Source organism: Nymphalis io, chromosome 5, assembly GCF_905147045.1.
Source record: "Nymphalis io chromosome 5, ilAglIoxx1.1, whole genome shotgun sequence".
NCBI classification, from domain to species: Eukaryota; Metazoa; Arthropoda; class Insecta; order Lepidoptera; family Nymphalidae; genus Nymphalis; species Nymphalis io.
In genome coordinates, this window is record NC_065892.1 from 10719796 (window position 1) to 10737918 (window position 18123).

At 30.5% G+C, this 18123-nt stretch overlaps 1 protein-coding gene across 2 annotated transcripts in view; it reads left to right on the plus strand.

The window, feature by feature from the left end:
* The first annotated feature begins 304 nt into the window (after window positions 1-304).
* The window catches only part of LOC126768614 (protein qui-1), a 110655-nt gene continuing 92836 nt past the window's right edge, over window positions 305-18123 (plus strand). For both annotated transcript variants that reach the window (XM_050486806.1, XM_050486807.1), the window contains exon 1: window positions 305-517. The gene's annotated coding sequence lies outside the window, so the exon portion shown is untranslated. The remainder of the gene's footprint in view (window positions 518-18123) is intronic.

The window sequence follows — 18123 nt, forward strand, 5'->3', positions numbered from 1 at the left end:
ATTTATATATATAAACGCCAGGACGAGTAGCTAGTTAATAATTTACTTATCACAGCAATGTTTTATTTAATACATCTACGCGCGCACTTTCGCTGAAGGGTTATTATCAAATAGGACGCGTATAGTCATTCAACGTATTTTTTTCCCTTATTTTTTTGTAACACCATTTGAATTGTTATAGAAAATATGAAGATAGTATGGAAGCAATGACGCGTAGCGTGTTGATCTACCTAAGGGCGGGCGGTTGTGGGTGGAGAGATAGAGACACGTCCCGCACCTTACCGCAGTCTACTTCCATCTTTCGAGTTAGAAGGACGTATTCTCGCGCAATGCATACGCGCGCACCGCGTAAAGGAAATACAAAAATTATGAATTAAAAACTGTGAAAAATCGTCTAATTTCAAGTGAATTAAAATTAAATTAAAAGTTTTTATTAAGTGTCAGTGTGTACATGGATTTTCAGTGATTGTGATTTGTGTAACGAAGAACGTACTTTTTTTGTTGAGACATAAATAATGTAAGTAACTTTAATTTTTATAATTGAATTTTGCTTCGTAATTGTTGATTACATTTTTTTCTACCACGAATGATTATTATAAGTAGGGTTTTCATAATATTTTAGCTTGATTTTTATACTTTCAATAATTTTGAAATATAATTCAATAATTATTTTAAAATATTATTAATATTACCTTAGTTATTGCGTTTATTATTACTTGTACTTTTGTTCACTAGTTATGCAATAAATGGATAAAATATTTATACTTGCCCGTTTATATTTCGATATAATTATTTTGTCTATCTGATACGTAACCCTTTATAAAAGTAAAAAAAATACAAATTAATTCATACAAAACTGCTGGCCAATTAAAAGGTTTTCGCCATTTTTGTACAATGAGGAAAATGATTCGATTTCTATTATAATTTAAATTAAACGTCCCTTGGTATGATGATTGGTCTTTTGACGAATTTGTATACTTTTGTTAATATAATTTATGGTATAATATTTTAAAATTTCTCCTAAGTAGGTACAAATTTTTAATTGCTTACTGTACGAGAGTAAGAAATCATCATTGTTCCTCATTTAAGAATTGATTAAAACAATACTATTTATATATTTTCCTTCTTCTAGTTTTGTAACTATACAAAACATTTATTATTTAGTATTACTTATTTACATTCTTTACATAAATGTTTTTATTGTTATTATTTATACAGTTTTTGTATGTAATATGTGGAACAAACTATTAATAAATACCAATCATTTTAAAATAACACAACGTTACTATTTATTCTACAAAATTTGTTATGCTCGATGATTTTATGTTGAAAAGTTCTCTGGTTTATAGATAATAGGGTTATGGGTAATATTGATAATGTGATCGATTCTTTGCCACGGCTACTCTCAAGACCAACTGCGCACGAGTTTATACTCGTACTACACTTGTATGTACATTAATGCAGGATCACTCTCAATTTGCTGACTCTTACAGTCCAATAGAGGAATCGGATACGACCAGACAGATCAGGCGCTGAACTAAAGGTACTACATTTTTGCGAGTCAGAAATATATTACTGCTAGAAATATATTACTGAGGATTTCTCGGTAAAGACAAAGAAAGCCAACAACTTTTATGAGCCACGGGGTTTATTAAGAGACTGTGCAAATCTTAGAATATTTGGAATAAGTATAATTAACAGCCACGTCTATCAACTATAATGCTTCCAAAGACGAAATATTTTTTGTGGTCCAGGTTGAAATAAATGAACCAAGGGAATTAAAACACGAAGAATATATTTAATTTATTACGATTAAATCTAGTAACTGATAACACATCAACTATATGAGAAATAGTTTATAGTCTTTCCAATTTGCAAGTTGCAATGTTGACAGAGATGAATAACAATCTACCTAAAAATCTAAAATCTAAATAAAAAAACAGCGTTCACATAATAGAAATACCATCGACAACACTATGATATAAACGGATCTTCTTGGATTCCCAATATTAAATACAAAATATTAAAAATTATTGGCGACGTACTAGGGATATTGTTGAGTTTTTGTCAAGTTTTTGTGCAATCTTTTTATGATAATTGTTATAAGTCTAATATTTTTTACTAATATCATGCTGCGAACGTGAAACCGGTCGTAGTGATGAATGGCCTTGATCTCAACGCTCGTGTGGAACGATTTCAATAACAATTAGGAACACCCAAATAGTTAAAAGATTTGCTTATCATTAAACTCATAAAGATAAAAATGTTTAAGTGTAAATAATACTACTGTACTAGCGATTTAGGTCGCAACAGGTCAAAGCAGATACGAGGCAAATGACTTCAAAATTTTTGTTCTAATCTTAAATTTGACTGCCTACCGGATATGCCGTGCTATCTAGCTGTAGAGTATAGTACAGTAACAGCCTGTAAATGTCCCACTGCTGGGCTAAGACCTCCTCTCCCATTTGAGGAGAAGGTTTGGTGATTATCCCATCACGCTTCTTCAATGCAGGTTGGTGGAAAACTCTAGAGTGCGTATCTTTATTATTGTCGAATTTAATACATAAATGTATCTCAACAACAATGTCGTTGAGTTCAGCCGCCGTGGCCGAAATTCCGCCAGGAATAGATTATTATGAATGCTTAGTTAAACTCCTTGAAACATTTCGTTATGTTTACTGTTAAATTGATAAATTTATAACCACATCAAATTTCATGGAAATTAATCATTTCAAATAAACATCTACATATTCAATTTAAAAACACGTTTGAAATGCACATGGAATTTTACGCTACAGCATATAATAAGCGGTAATTCGTAGAGCGCTTTGTGTTAACTGGGAAACTATCAATTTTATATTATGTATATTCTATTCTATTCTCTTCTAGGATTCCGACATTTATTTACTTGATTCGTATTAATAAAATGTACTTATAAATTTGATGACAGTCCAATTATATTGTTATTTATTATAGTATTGTTACCTTTTTGTAATATTTCCATATTAGGTACTTTTCTCGTACTTGACCCGTTTTTTTTTAAATGGATTTGTTGTAAAGCTCGACATAAAATATTGAACAAATCACAGGTATTTTTTAATACGAATCTAAGTCTAATAAATATGTACCAAGATTTTATAAATTGTAATATTTTGCAACTTAATAATAATTTGAATATTAAGAATTGGAAGTAAATGAAACAGTACTTATGAATAATTACATATTAAATTAAAACATGTCCTATGTCTACTTTGTAATTTTAAAAAATTACAAATTTTAAAAAATTACAATGTAGACATAGGACATTAAAATATTACAATTTATAAAATCTTGTTGCAAAATATTACAATTTATAAAATCTTGGTACATATTTATTAGACTTAGATTCGTATTAAAAAATACCTGTGATTTGTTCAATATTTTATGTCGAGCTTTACAACAAATCCATTTAAAAAAAAACGGGTCAAGTACGAGAAATGCTTACCGATGTTCAAACATACCTACAGATGAATCCGCACTGTCGTATTGAAGTCAATTTTTTATTTCTGGTAAAGTTTAATTGGTTTCGTACACTAAACTTTTTCTGATATAAAAAAAGTGATTTTACGATTAATAAGTTGTTTGTTGATAAGATAGCAAGGTCACCAGTGCATATTATTGCTCATATTTCCTATGAACAAAAATAATTTTCTAAATTGAGATCTGACATTTTATTTATGTACAATGAGTAAACTTTAGCATTATTTTACGATTTAAAATAAAAATAAAAACATAATTATATTATTAGTAATAAACATATCTACAACAATAAGGAGCAGCACAACCCGATTCTATCAATGCAAGTACAATGGACGATGAACCTAAAATATAACGCATATAGCTACGCACTCGCCTCGCTGTGTTAAAACAAAATATGTTGATTTAACAATTTCCTTGTAACCTACATAAATAACATCAGCTACACATCAAAAGCGACACATAAGCAATTTGTAACATTTAAAATACTGGTTAATAAGCTTAGAGCGTGTTAAATGAAAATGTTTAATAGGTGTGCAATGTTTCCTTTCAAGATTTTCCTTAAAACTATAATTGAAATTATACTATTCATAAAATTCGCTAATTATATTTAAATTCAGCATCGAGCACTTTTGCAAGTAGATTCTACCGAAAACGGCAAGAAAATAGTTACTCTTTTCCACCAATCAAATAAAATATGTAGGTATGTAAATAAGTGAATCGGGGATTGCAGCCAATTGCAAACTAGACAACTACATAGTTCCTTCACTCTCATGGTCCGGCTGGACGGCAATCCAACTGGACCGCAGAAAGATAACGTACCGTTCAGAGGCACGGGCGCGTTGTTTCACCAGCTCTTCTATAATTCCTAAATCTAGGCTACTTGTTAGCACACCTTTACAGAAAAATCCAATAATTATTATGGACAAGAGCAGAAATTTGATTCATTTAAGAAAATATCTACTCGATGGTACTGCGCTAATAAACAGTGAGTAATATTTAAAAAAATAAAATAAAAACCAAATATGTCACAGTTACTTCAATAAAAATATTTCAATTTGGTAATAGCTTACAGCCTAGAAAACTGAAATTACCGCACCGAAAAACATTTGTACAAAATACGTGATTGATTAATTTTAATGATAGCATGATAGTTTAGTAAATAATAAATTTACATTAATAATTAATTATTACACTTGGGAATATTTTCATGAATTTAATTAAACAATGATAAACAATGAATTAGAATATAAATAGTTCAGTCAAATGACCGTACATCAATTAATTATAATTGAAAAATACTTTTGTTAACTTTCAAGCGATCTTAAGGTCGAATGTAATAACCAAACTAAGCGGCAGCGATTGCGATTGAAACAAACATACAAATTCAGGTTTCCAGTCCATTGACAATACGGTATATAAATATCTATTTTCAACTTACATGACTCTGGATATGGACTTAAATAGTTTTTCTATTGTAATTAAATTTGAGAAAAAAAACTTGTTTCACGCGTCCTTCGTATTATATCACGAATGACGGGCAGAGTAACGTCACTGGCAATACACCGCTCTGACGGCAATGGAACTGCGCAACGCGTCACGACGCATCAGGTTTGGTCAGTTGGATAACATTGCCGCGCAGTGACGTGCCGCGCAGTTCCCCTGCTGCGTGCGTTTTATCTAATACGATTTCGAATTACAAACAATATTTAGTCGCGTCGGCCCTGTTGCTGTGCAGTTACGCTCAGTGACAGCCATCCTTATGTTTAATAATATGTTATACTGCGTAATAGAAGTTAAATATATGTATAATTATCTGAAATTTGATGACACATAGCCATGCAAATATACAGTAAAATATATAAATAATCATCATCGTAGAAAAAAATTGGGGTTATTTGTGAAACGGGATTATATGTTGCTAGTCAAATTAAAATTATATTTACGTTAAACTTAGTAAAATTAATAAAGTTTTTTTTATTGAAGTTAGGCGAGCCGACAAATGAGAGACGTGATCGATGGGAAGTGGTCACCGCCGCCCATAGACATTGGTATTGTAACAAATACCGGAACACTAATACTGCTGTTTCGAGGTAGGATATCTGATGAGTGGATGGTACCTATCCAGACGAACAGTTTCTGAAAGTAAGATTTACTAATCTGACTTGGTATTGAACGCTTATTAGTTGACAATAACAATTTATCTGAAATAAAAGAAAAAAAAAAGTTAATTTGATCAGCTTTTCAGAAGCCAGTGGTAAATGTTATGGATTACCTGCACGTAATAAATATCTGTGGAATCAAGTGTGAAAACTAAATATATTGCAATTTATTTTAGAAAAAGAGTAACTACTGAGTTCTTGCCGTTTTTTAGTAGAATATATTCCAAACCAGTATTTACATTCAATATATTGTTTGAAAAGTGATTAAATGAGACTAATTGAATACTAAATATTTTGATTTAGATTTAAAAAATAATTGAAAACATTTATTTCTTTTGGTTTATTTTTTGTGCTGCTATATGCGTGTATTTTAGCGTTTTTGTAATATGTTTTTTTATGGATTTTTTGGAAACTTATTAGGTCTGCATTCTAAATACATACAGGAACATATAAAACTAAGATGAATTTACTATTGTCCTTCGAAAAATAAATAAATAAATATAGATGGCGTCTTCTGCTTATTGTGTCCGAAAACGCTCATTACCGCTATTGTCTGAGATAGACAGATACTCGTGGACGATAAACCTGGCATTTCAGAACAAAGCTATAGAATTTTTTGTTGTAAATGCTTAGTATTTTGTTGGTGCGTTTATTTGTTTTTGTATTATTTGGATCCAATTCTTCTTGAGTATCTGCAGTAAGCAATTGTGTTATTTTATTTTAGAAAGATAAACAAATATTTTAATAGAAATTATTAACTAATTTTTGTGACACTTTTTTATTGTATTAAAAAGTATTTTACTCAGATTTATACGAAAAAATATTATTTTATTTTTGAACCGCTTTCTTAATTATATTGAATAAAAATTATAATTTAATATTAGATAATTCTTTTCATCTTAATTATTGAATACTTTGTTCCCTTTGTTAAATATGTTATAAGTCTACCTTGGAGGAATTCCTTCGCAAATATGTTTTGACAAAAAAATCAAGTACGAAATTAGATTAAGCTTTTTATTTACTTTAATCACATCACAAGTCACAGTGTAATATAAAATAGTTTAGCCAATAAGATACAAATTTTTACTTACATAAAGCCCATTACCCTTATGAAATTTTCGAAATCAAAAACCGTGCCACATTGTAAAGTTGTAAATTAATGCACTGATTTAGCTTCATGAATGTAATTTTAGTGTTAAGTTTATTGTTATAAATGACTGTACGATATATCACATACCCTCTTAATATTGTCGTGATTATTTTGTGATTTTCCGATGGTGTTTCATATCAACAAATAAAATAACTTAAAACACTTCAACAAAAATTACTTATCATTTATAAATATTGTCAAAAAATTGTTGTGCGTCGCAAGAAATAAATATTCAATATTACAAATCTTGTCAATAATATAAATATTATTAGTGAACTGAAATGATTCCAAGCGATCGTATAAATTGAAATTGATAGCAGACATGGATCAACGGAAACGCGATCAAGGAAATTGGAGCGAACAGAAAATGTACTGAACAGATTTGTGTATTGAAATCACGTTAACGTTACGACTTCTAAAATGAACAATTTGAACATAATCTTAGATTTTGAATTTCATAAACAATTTAAAATCCAACCTATCGGTATGAGCTTAAATTTAAGGAGGTATCATTTTACGACCATAAACTGCTTTGATTAATATATCTTTCATTCGTAATTTTGTAAAGTTTTAAGCGATTTTAAGTTCCAATATAACAAATTAAGCGAAGCGGCAGCTACCGTCAATTGCTTACAAACAAACATACAAATTCAGGTTGGCAGACTATTAACCAATAGTCCGGAAAGAATTGGTACTGACATTTACAGCACTATCAATCCTTTATTAAAATTTTAATATATTTATCTTATTTGTGTGCTTCACAAATCAAACTACGTCATCGTGTTCGCTTCGCTCGATTATTCAAGCTGTTCATCTTTCATTAATAATTCAGCCTTTCTCAATAGTCTTAACATAGTCACATCTTAAATCTTTTGTGACAAGAAAACTAAATAAATTTTATTATTATATCGCCGTAATATAAAAAATATAAACTTTATAATTATCTCGTATGGAATTACTAATTAGGATGGAAATAATCACGCAAGGTACAACAACAACTGTAAACCAAAAGTGCTATTATTTATATATTTCGATTTGAAATGTATAAAACTAAATAAAAAGCTATGATCGTAGTTAAAACCGGAATATAATATAAAAAAGAATAAATATTTGGTTTGATCCCATATAACTAATGGTAGCTAGTGGATAGTGACAATATAATTTTTACTGAAAATTATTCGTTATTATAAAATAACCCTGACAGTTGTTATATTATCAATAAAAAAATAGTTGAATGTGAGTATCTAATTGTATATCTTTTAAGATTTTTCGATAATACATATATAAGTTATACAGTATATAAGTTATATATACGTTGTGGTCTTTAGAATTCTCCAGTATAACAGCTGCTGGAAGCAAATGTAAAATGTAAAATCATTTGTTAACCACACATGGACTAAGTCTGTGAAATATCATACAGCGTATCATTGTATAGGTAGCATTCTAGATAATTCGTCGTCGTTGTCTCCGCTACGCTTCGTAGAGCAACTGTGATGAATCCCTTAAGATACGTGACTTCGTATATCTTTGTTATCTCAATTCGTCGCACAAGTATAGCGCTCACTTTACAGATGATTTAGCATCGCATTTATTTCCGCATATAAATGTTCTCAACTGTAATCTAACAATATCCAACCAAGCAATATTAAAACAGCAATCTTTATCACGTAACATTAGTATCAATATTACCGTCTATAAAAGTATGATAGTGGAATTAATTTCCATTACTCTGAACAGTGATTACAATCAAATGGCGCTTTGCATATTAAACTGTTATATCATCAGTATATTATAAATCAATGCAAGCCTTACCGCATTCAAATTAGGTGTCAAATTTATTTAAATCGCGAATTTGTATGACCAAATATGCAGTACGCTTCCGTTGTAAACCGTCGGTACAACCATGACATAGGCAATAATATTTTTATTGAATTACGCTATGAGAATCCGATAGCATTTTGATTTGAAAAAAAAAAACAGGTTTAGCTGTATACAAAATTTATTCGTTTCACAGTTTTATTGAGAATCAAACATTATTTAACCGAATTTAAGCAAGCCGCATCATTGATAATCTACTGCTGGTAGTTAATACCTGTGTTGTTAAAGTTAAATGTAATTTGATATAATGTAAACCGCTTCTTATATTGAGGTTATGTTTAATATTCGTGAAAAAAGAATGTTTTTATTGTTTTACATGTTTTGAAAAACATAATGAGACGCGTTACTTTTTTTTAAAAAGATGAAATAAATGTAACTCTGGTTAATTATTATTATCAAAGCAGATATCTAAGTCTAAGACCACACTACAGAAATACAACACGTGATTTTTACTGTTTTTGTTTAAAGCGTTATACTTTCTATTGTCACAGAGTACAATAAGTGCAAGTGCTGTTCAAATAATTCATATGGATGTATTCATAGATGAGCCTGCTATATGCTAATATCACGTTTTGACACTAGTCCGGCTTATGTCAAAGTAACAATACGTTATATATTTAAATCAGTTCATTTATTCATGTTGAATAAGCTAATGGAAAACCAAGGTTAGATACAGTAGTGACTCAAAAATCCTCTAAATAGTATATACATATATATATATGTATATATGCGTGTATATAGTATATATATTATATATATGCATCAGGTCAGGGTTACTGTAATGTAAAATCATTGTATCTATATATTTGAATATAATCGTTTCAAAATGTAAAAACTAGAAATGAGCTGATGATCTTAACTCTTTAATCATAGCTATAAACATTCTCGATCAAGTTTTTTTTTTCAAACAATACTACGATGTCACAGCAAAAACTCACATATACGACTTAAACTTATAGCACTCTTTGAATCGGGTCTTAAAAAGAGTAGATGAAAAGTGAGCTACCTTTTTTCAATTAACTCAGAACCAGTTTGCCGGGCGTTGTAACGACACTAATATAACTAAACGCGTAATCTTATCTCCGAGGGCAAGGGCTGAGGCAATGAATGGAATCTGATTAAGTTTGTAACGCTATTTGCATTTGAATGTTTTCTGTTGTACTGTACGTGTATACGATTTAAATACACAGCTATAAAATTATATATTATATTTTGGCATTCAGCGCACATATTTTTAGTGTTAAAAATGAATTTAGTGCTTATCAGTGACAGGAAACATTCAGAGAGAGCCTTGTTGGATAATACTCAGCAATTCTGAAAGATAAAATCGCTAATCCGCGTCTATCGCGAAATGAACTTGTTTATGAAGCTATTTTACCTAATGTTTTTATATTTCAAAAATGTACCTATTGCTATGAACTGGTTATGGTTTTATGGGCGTTGGTGACCACTTACCATCAGGTGGCCCATATGCTCCTCCACCTACTTATACTATATAAAAAAAACAGTTATATTTAACAATGATTGCCTTATTATATTTATTATTATATTTTATATCATACTTTTCTATATTGTTAATGTCTAGCTTATAGATCCACAGACCTCGAGATCCTGGGTTCAAATCAGGATTTGGACCAGTGACTTCTGTCATTAAATTTTCAGTAATATCTCGGAGTTTTGATAGTTTCTATACTCCCATACCACAAAAATCATTTTAAACAATCTTGTTTCAGAACTCTTTCCAATCGTTTCGAATTTATCTTCAATTGCATTATAACAGCAAGAGAATAGAGAGTAAAAGAGAGAATCTTTGATACATACTTTAGCACTGTAATATGTCTCGCGCATTTGGATTAAGGAAGTCTACCGTGACTGATATCTTTCAGGAGGACATTGAAGTAGTTTATAATACTTTTCAAATAATATCGTTCGTTTTCATATTACTCTCTTAATCGCATTATTGAATCTAGCTATCCACCAACCCGAATCGGAGCAGCATGGTGGAGTAAGTTTCAAATCTTCTATCTTGTATCTTCTATCTACCCAGACGAGCTTGCACAAAACCCTACCACCAGTTATATACCCACTAAATTGGCTATCTAACGCAAAAATATTTTTCTAATTGGACTGGTAGAATATGACATAAACAAAATCTTCATCTTTATTTAATACTATACACAAAATATATTGAAACAACGACTCCTAAGAAAATGGTATCCAAAAATTCTCTCGAAGTGGAGCGAGGTGAATAAATGATGAGCTGGTACGGAGCGCGATATCAATTATGTACCGAGTTACGGGATAGAATCGCTTTATTTTAGCCACGCTACTTGCAATCAATACTTGGAAATATCTTGGCCGCATTGTGTTGAATGCCAGCAGCAAACCGCACCGATGTTAAATTAGACCACGAAATTTACCTTTAATGACCCTTTGTTGACCGGTTCAACTGTTATAGCTAGGTGTATTTTCTACGACTTTGGCTAACAATAGTTTGTAAGAGAACAGAACAGACTTGTTTTAAATGAATCTACCAGTAGCACCCTATTACTATCCCACTAGGCTAAGGCCTGCTCTCTTTTTCAGGAGGTTTACAGCTTATTCCGCGACGCACCTGAATTGATACTCGTGTGTCCAATTTTCGTCCGACATATATATATATATTTCTTATTGATTAATGAAATTGAATTATAAGGACAAATGAAGCACAAAAAAAAATCATCTTAGGTTAAATCTTGGCTTAAATTAAAGACCCTTATTTAATAATAAATTAAAAACAAACTAACAACAGATATATAAAGTTCCGGCCCATAATAACTGTATATTTTAATGGTGATACGATTTAGCATTTTATAAACCGAAACAACGTTTGCCGTATTTATATTTATAAAAGTCAGATAACCGTTAAAGAATATATTTTTAAAGACTTTGGCTCGATGAAATCCTGTTGAAAAAACATTCTGTGACAATCTTAGACAAATATAGTCATAATATTACATTATTAGATAAATATTTTACTGTGAGCAAGACCACCTGGGGTTAAGTGGACATTAGAATTTTATAACTGTCCTGAAAAGGTATTTCATTATGTCTTATGATCATATTGTGAATAAAATTAAAAATTAACTTTTGTCTCCTGTTATATTATAAATCGTACTTTATACCATTTATTTTTATTTTTTATTTCATTATTTACCTCAGCGTGATAACTAGTAGATAAAATATTTTTTATTGTTCTTATCATTCTAAGCAGTATTTAGTTTTAGATGGAAATTTCTATTAAATAAAATGAAAATATGGCCCGTTGATAGAACAAGTTAATCGTAATTTTTTTTATAGAATAGGAAGGCGGACGAGCATAACGGCCACCTGATGGTAAGTGGTCACCAATGCCCTTAGATATTGGCATTATAAAAAAGTTCCACCATCGCTTTCATAGCCAATGCGCCATCAACCTTGGGAATTAAGATTTTATGTCCCTTGTGCCTGTTATAGAAGATTGCGAGTTTAAAACTACTGAAGCGTTACTTTTATGTGTTAATTCAAGGGAAACATCGTGTAGACACTTGTCTGTATCGGACGAAAGATCCAAATACGTATCCACAAATTCGAATTTGCGCAACGTGTTGCAATATATTCCAAACCAGGAGACATTAGCCCAGTAATGGAAAAATTACTTTTTTTACTTCTATAATGAAAAATGCATTCAATCCTTCTTCTAATATTAGTATTTGTTCTATTTTTCACTACTACAATGGACTCTATAAAGCATATCTATTCTTCATATCTTTACCAAGTTTTATCACCTACTTTTACCTTTATTGTGTAGAAATCCTACATTCATTTCGACCCTACTTATATTATTATTATTTACTGAATATATACGACGTCGTTACTAAAATTACCTTTCAGAAATAAACAAAACCCAGTTTTTGAAACCCAGTTGGAAATAAAAAAGGATATTTGGTCCGTTATAACATATTCGCTGTGATTGATCGGTAGTCCCGGCTGGAGAGATCGTTTGACGCAGGGTCTGGCTAGTATGACTAATTGGTACAAATGTATTCAATGTGCATATTTAACATAAATGTATAATGTGGTTGAATAAAAAACTTAATTTACCGAAAACAAAAATAGATCCCAAATATCACTAAAGATAATTGATAGATTATTTAAGTATAAATATTAATACGATGCTCTAAACATTGTTCATTTTATTTGTTACCATTTGATATCTAATATATTTAATCCACAGATTATTATTTATAGTAAGTAGTATGCTTGCTTTATCTTATCATTAAAAAGTAATTTACAACCAGAAATTTAATCTTCGCATAGTGAATTCAAGATTTTAATAAAAAAAAATAATCAAGATCAGAATTTTAATTTATCGACAGTTTTAAATCATTAAGTTGGTCAAAAACAGATAAGTTAGTTACGGTTCATTGGTTCGATTTTAATTAGTTCGGAGATTGGATCAATTCTTAAGCGGTTTTTCTCCAAGTTCGCTAGGAATACCGAGACCCTTTCATGCTTTATCGGCTATTTAGGACCTGAACCTTAATCTTTTACGCAACATTACGTCATTAAATATTTGAGGAGGGGTTCTGTGATGTTCGTTGAGCTGAACTAAGCAGATAAGATCTTTAATCTAACCTCGTAATGCCTTTGTTACTTGTGATTGTGATATAAATCACGACCTTTGTTGGGCTTCTGTTCAGATGTTTTATCCAATTACATAACAATTTTTTTTTATGTAATTTTAAAGTTATACAAATGTTATTCAATATAAGTACGGATTAATTCGAGTAAATTGCCTTAAGCCGATATTCGTCATGGAGTTACTTCTTCTTTTATAATTCTATTTATTTATTGATATAAGAAACACCATCGGCATATTTATAAAATTAACAACAAAAAAATACCTGTTTCTTCTAGTAGACTAGTACAGTGTGATACGCCACTATAGACAATTACAACAATCGAATTTAATGAAACTACACTTATAAAATAAACACTACAATTAGAATACCATCAACTTAAATTAATAAAGGTAGAAAGAAATAAAAAAAAACAGTTAAAAGCTGACTAATATGTCTTTAAAACCTGAAGAAAACTAATTTAAAAACAAAAAAAAAACGGATTTATTTGTACAAGTTTTACATATTAATACTTAATAATAATCGTCGTACATAAAATAAAAAGTAAACTTTTCATTTTATGTACACAAATAATTGTACTCCTGTCCTATACTGTCAAAGCATTTTTTTCTAAATATAGAATAAAATAACGAAATAAAAAAAATAAAGTCCTAAGAAAATGAGAGTCCTTTGTGAGTTCGCTCAAATGATTAATCATCGTTTCAAATCATTAACACTTTAAAACATACATTTCAAACAAATCCCATACATTCATTAAGCGCTACTTGAGTTCTGTAACACTAATAAACAGTAATTTGTTAAATTATTTTAAAGTTTAGGTACCGATTTTGATGCAATTTTACATTTTAAATTTTATATTATTGTGAATATGAAGTATATTTTTACAGGTAGGTGAAAAGAAATATGTCGTTTTTGAATATAATTGTACAAGTTTTTACAATGGTATTTATATACTAAAATGGATTTGCAAACGTGATCGTGATTTGTGCAGTTATCATATATTAGAGTATTAAATGTGAAAATATTTCCATACAGCAATACGTAGTACTGATGTATTCCGGTTTAAAGGGCCAGTGTAACTAGACGCACAAAGGATACAACATCTTATACCCAATCCCAATCAGTACGTACGTAAGGTACCAGTAGGTAAGGTAAAGGTGAGTACGTAAAGGTAAACAAACCGTATATTTACAAATTGCATGCGATTTTCTAATTGTTCGCAATATAAACAGTTGTTGATTAGTTTACCTTTATTTATAATACACTATTCCACTTAACTAGTTATAACCATTATTGACTTTCGATTTTCCAATTACAAATTCGCGGACATCGAAACGCCATTTTCGTGAATCCATAGTCGCGTCAATTGATATCGATGACAAAGTTGTTTATTTGGGTTTACTCCTCTTGTAGGTGTAATAGGCTATAGTGTCCAAGGTTGGTGGTGCAATGGCGACCACTCACTATCAGTTGGCCTATCTATTCTATATTAAATAAATATATTATAGAACCCACGCGCGCAAATGCAACTTTGTATATACTAGCAGTGTAAGAAATATTTAAAACTCTTCTGATACTCTCAATGATCCGCTAACCACGAGATCAAAGTTGTCACAAGCTGTTATTACAATGGCTGAATTAGCATTGAAACCGCAGCATATTAATATATAGCGGTTGAATAATGGCTTAGTGGGTATTACCAACCCCGATTGGACTACACGTATACATCTTATATTTTGTTTTAAATGGTTTTTATAAATTGAAAATTGTTTAAGTTCTGACCTTTTACAGTCATTGCGATTATTCTAAACGGAGACTATTTGCGCACATATGACAGTGCACAAGTATGTCCGCAAACTCTAGTATACTCTCTATTGCCTCATTGTTATGATCTGATGGCATGGCAAATCTGAAAAGATTTTAGTGACCCTGGGCTACTGAGACGTTGAAAAAACAATAAAGGATATTTTTAACCGAGAGTGTAAATAGCCACTAAATCAACAAGGAAATAAATAATATGCTAAATACTTCAAATGCACATAATAATTTAACTTGAAATTTTAACAAATGACAAAATCAAATGAAAGTATGAACCTAGATTAACAATTAAAATTCCACCATGAAATTACAAACAGATGTATTAAACAAATACTGTAACATCGTGAAGGTATAATATTCTTAGTAACTAAGCATAAATTACACTTTACATCATAAACATATATACACTTAGTATTATCATTGAACAAATATTAGACGTCGAGAAGGTTCTCACTATCTTGAAGGTAACTCAAATATTAGTTGCAACAAGTAACAACGCAAAAAGTATATTTGTTTTAATTAACTATGTTAGAACATTGCTTAGAGAGAAATAGTTATTTATTGCAGTGGAAAGGTAGTTATGAACGAAATGTCTTTAAATCCCTTTAATTTCTAAATACTGATACCATACCATTGTAAACCTTGTCTATTTTAACATATAAGCTGAGTTTTTTTTTTTTGGTTGTTTATAAGCGCATATTTTAGGATTTATCTAGGTGCCAATTCTACTTTAATGGATTTTAAATCCAGGATATTGAAATATTATAAAGCATATAAGCTTTTTATAAAACTAACGAGGTCGTTACTACAATATTATCATAAAGTAAAAAGCGTGGATTTAGTATGCGCTGAATGCGCCTAAAGCTAGCAAAATTTCAGATTTCATTCGCGTGTCCATTACACGCCTCTCTCGCAACGTGACCTTATTTTTTTGCTTTTCTATCAGCAAATACCGGCAGTATAGCATTTAATTATTCTGAAAAATATGGTATAATTCTTCTAACTATAATAAGATAATAAACACAAAGTGCTGTAATTTTTTCCGTAGTTCACTCGTATAAATAGCGCCGCAGCGACTGAGTTAAGAAACAAGTATATGTTTCAAGTATGGATGACATGCGAAAGAAAATGGTTGTCCGCGGAATGAAAATGCAGTAAGCGCCAAAATGTTCATAACTTTATATAAATATGACTACCTGTCGGATCTTCTCTAACTAAATTCCAAAATGGTAACAGGTCTATATTTAATTAAATCCTATATACTTTTACTTGTTTTCTGGGTAGGTACCACCCACTCATCACATATTCTGCCACCAAACAGCAATACTTAGTATTGTTATGTTCCGATGAGTGAGACAGTTTAACTACAAGCACAAGGGATATAACATCCTAGTTCTCAAGGTTGGTTAACATTTCTTACGACGCTAATGTTTATGTACGATGTTGACCATTTACTTTCAGGTGGTCCATCTGCCCGTCGATCTATCTATATTATAATAAATAAGTACATAATAGTAAGTAATAAATAATAATGACGATTTAAAAGTGCTTGATAGCCTATTTGAATGAACTTAAAAAGTATAATTTCATTATGATTTAATATGACGTTTTACAGTCCAGTGGACTTAAGACGCATCTTAACTGAAGATCTCGAGTTAGAATCTGTGCATTCACGTGTTAAATTTATGTTTATAACATACGCGTTGGTATAGGAAAACTTTGTAAGGAAACCTGAACATTATGGAGAAAATTCTATGATATATTCTCGTATATACTCGTATGTATGTATATCTGCAGTGCAGCAGTAGGGCGGAATATATTACAAGGCTTTTCCCAGAAGTAAGACACTTACATTTCGTTATTGAAGGTATAATTATACTATTTATAATCTTATTTAGTGGATAGTATAGTTAGCCGCTTAGCTGACAAGTAAAGTAAATTAAGAAAATCTTAGGAGTAAATTACTATTGTATACTTGTTGGTAGGGCTTTGTGCAAATTCGATTGGGTAGGTACCACCCATTACTAAGATATTCTACGGCAAAACAGCGGCAGTGTTATTCTGTAAGAACTCACTTCATTACTCACCCGTAAAATGTTGACAGCCGATCTACTTTCAAATCGGAACACAACTATTAAGTATTTAGTACAGTAGGGCGACTAAGTAAGAACATCCTCAAAACTCACCGCAGAAAATGGTCGTGAAATATCAGTAAGTAAATAAATTATTATAACATTTCAAGAATACATGCATTAAAATAGTATATTACTAGTACTGTACTGGTGGTAGGGCTTTGTGCAAGCTCGTCTGGGTAGGTACCACCCACTCATCAGATATTCTACCGCAAAACAGCAATACTTGATATTTTTGTGTTCCGGTTTGAAGGGTGAGTGAGCCAGTGTAATTACAGGCACAAGGGACATAAAATCTTAGTTCCCAAGGTTGGTGGCGCATTGGCTATAAGCGATGGTTGACATTTCTTACAATGCCAATGTCTAAGGGCGTTTGGTGACCACTTACCATCAGGTGGCCCATATGCTCGTCCACCTTGCTATTCTATAAAAAAAAAATATATTCAAAAAGTCTATTGTCAATCTTTCAATTGTCTTATGGTGGGTGAGTATTGAAGTGACTTTTGATAGAATTGCACTACTTTTATTATATTCTTTATTTACAATATTTGCTTCAATTACCATCATCCCACAGCTTACCATTAAGTAGTTTATAATTATTTTTAGAATTACTTTTTTTAGCTTAAAATAATTTTTTTTCTTTAAAAAAAAAGGAACAGTTTCAAATAAATCTGATAACAGTATATAAATCTGATAACAGTAAAATAACAGTAAAATAATACATCTTCAAAAACCTAACAAAAACATTAATTAACATATGATATACATAATAATATATAAATATGAATGATTGTTTAATTTGTATC